Source organism: Cannabis sativa, chromosome 9 (assembly GCF_029168945.1).
Source record: "Cannabis sativa cultivar Pink pepper isolate KNU-18-1 chromosome 9, ASM2916894v1, whole genome shotgun sequence".
NCBI lineage: Eukaryota > Viridiplantae > Streptophyta > Magnoliopsida > Rosales > Cannabaceae > Cannabis > Cannabis sativa.
The window spans coordinates 47369123-47371739 of NC_083609.1; positions in this window are offsets into that span (position 1 = coordinate 47369123).

Here is a 2617-nt window from a genome sequence, read left to right on the forward strand (position 1 = left end):
CTCACCGCCCAAAGTAGACAGAAAAGTTATGCAGATCTGAAAAGACGGGAGGTTGAGTTTTCTGTAGGGGACTTAGTGTTCTTGAAGGTATCACCTATGAAAAGGATTATGCGTTTCGGAAAAAGGGGAAAGTTAAGCCCAAGATTTATAGGTCCTTTTGAAATACTGGACAGAGTTGGTCAGGTAGCTTACCGTTTGGCCCTACCGCCAACATTAGCAGAAACGCATAATGTTTTCCACATTTCCATGTTACGGAAGTATGTACCTGATCCGACACATGTGCTTAAATACGAGAACTTGAACTTGCAGCAGGACATGAGTTATATGGCACGCCCTGTGCGCTTGATAGAAAAAGGAATAAAGGTCTTAAGAAGTTATATCTCGATGTGGAAGTAGTGAATGGATTAATAAATTAGTAAAAGAGTGACCTTCTTTAAATTTATGATAATAAAGTTATAGTGATTTTATGCTATGCATGAAAAGCATGCACGTGTAGCATGTTATAGTAAACTAAAATGAATTATTAATTAAGAAATTGTTGGGTTTATTTGATGAATTGGGGTTAGTTACTTGTAAGCTACTTCCATACTGTATATGTGTGTAATATAAGTAATGGGGTTGGTTAGTAATTAATTAAGCATAAAATTAAAATCTTACTAGTGGCAATCTATGAATAAGTCTTGCTTTAGCATTAAGTCCTTCTTATAACTTTTATTATTTAAAATTATTATGTGCTTAGTCATATACGATGTGGTCATATTATTAAGTTAGGAAAAGATTTTTATAATTATTCTTATTATTATTGAGTAGTAATATTAGTAGTTGTAGAATTGCTTAGGAATAATTTTTTTAGAAGATATGATACACGTGGGATAAATGAGTGAAGTTACTAAAGATTGTTAGAAGTTTAAGGAGGTTCGTATATAACCTACTCTAGTAAGCTTGTATACGTGTGGGCTAGAGAGGATAAAGCTCTCAACAATTAACAAGATCAAAACTATTTGCCAGCTTAAATTTGATTCATATAGGGAAATCATTGAAGCTTTGACGGAATAGTCTGGGGCTTAGTTATTTAGTTGTTTAATTTAATAGCTTTATAAAGCTTAACCATATTTAGATGGGGATCGTGGCATAGATTAAGGAATATAGTTTAAGGTGAGTTAGCTAAAACTTAAGGCTATAAATAGGGGTCATTAGTGTAAACATAGCTCACACCGATCTCTATTACAGATTTACATACAAAAAAAATTCCCTTGCAATCACCCTCATATATTCACTTATTTCATTTTAGAATAAAGCCTTAACTCCTTAGCTCGGCTTAATATGTCACCATAAAACCAACACCACCCACAAACTATTGTTTTCTTGTCCCTCATTAACTCAAGGCTAAGACTCTAAGTTAACATCATCCTCTCATATATCTTACATCATATTGGCCTCACCATATATCTATCATTTTAAGTTCAATTTTTGGTGCCCAACTAGATCTCATTGGAAGCTAATTAAGGTATATCATTCTATGATTTTGGGTTTATAGATTCACAGTCAAGTTCTCATATATATATTTATATATACCAGTGTAAAATGTTCTAATTAATAAGTATGAAATTTAGGTTTTTCATAAGATAATTATTTCTCAAGGGTCACTTTCATTGCAATCAAGGCTAGGACTCCACAATCGAGGTAAGGAAATTAAGTAGAAAAACATAAGTTTTCTGTATGTAATAACATTCATAGAAAGAGTGGGAATAGTAAAAGAGAAGTTAACTAAGGTCTTCTGCCTGACTCTTTAATGTTTGTTATTTAATGTACTGTATAATATATATTTAAATAATATGTTTATAAGATTCATCTTATTTATGTATGTTTACAGTATTAGAGCATGGCCATTGCTAAAGATATATATTTAAATAATATGTTTATAAGATTCATGTTATTTAAGTATGTATGTAAATAGTGTGTTTATAAGATTCACATTATTTAATTATGATTGTTATGTTATTTAAATAATGTATAGTAGTTTGGCATTATTTAAATTAGGCAGATTATAATTTATGTGACATGATTTGACTGAAAAGATAATGGTTAAATACTTGACTGTTGGGTCTATATGGTAGATAGGGGGCCATTTAGTAGTGGGTACGATTTTACTGAACCCAGCCCCCCGCCATTTAGTCCAATAGCTCGAGTTTATTTGCCAAAATTGGACTCGGGCGTAATCATTATTATGTGATTTAGCCTAGAACCTAGTTATCAGTGACTAGTGATATGATTAAGTTTATTTTTTTGCTATCTGCCTAAATATGTGCATGTGCATTTTAATTAAGATTTATTTTTATTTATGTGACTACCTGACACACATTTCCTTACTGAGTTTAGTAGCTCACCCTTATTAAATCACCATGTGCAGACCAAAGTAACTAAAAGTCTAGAATGCCGGTGGCGAGTGGAACTTTGGACGCTTGTGTGTGTGAACTCGCTGAGGGCCATATAACTGCGGGCGGTCTAGGGCGCTCTGTTTATTTATTTATGTTATTAAACTTATGTCGCAATTATTTTAGTTATTAATTAATTTTTTTTTTTTTTTACGAAAACTGGCCAGTTGTGAACATTTTCA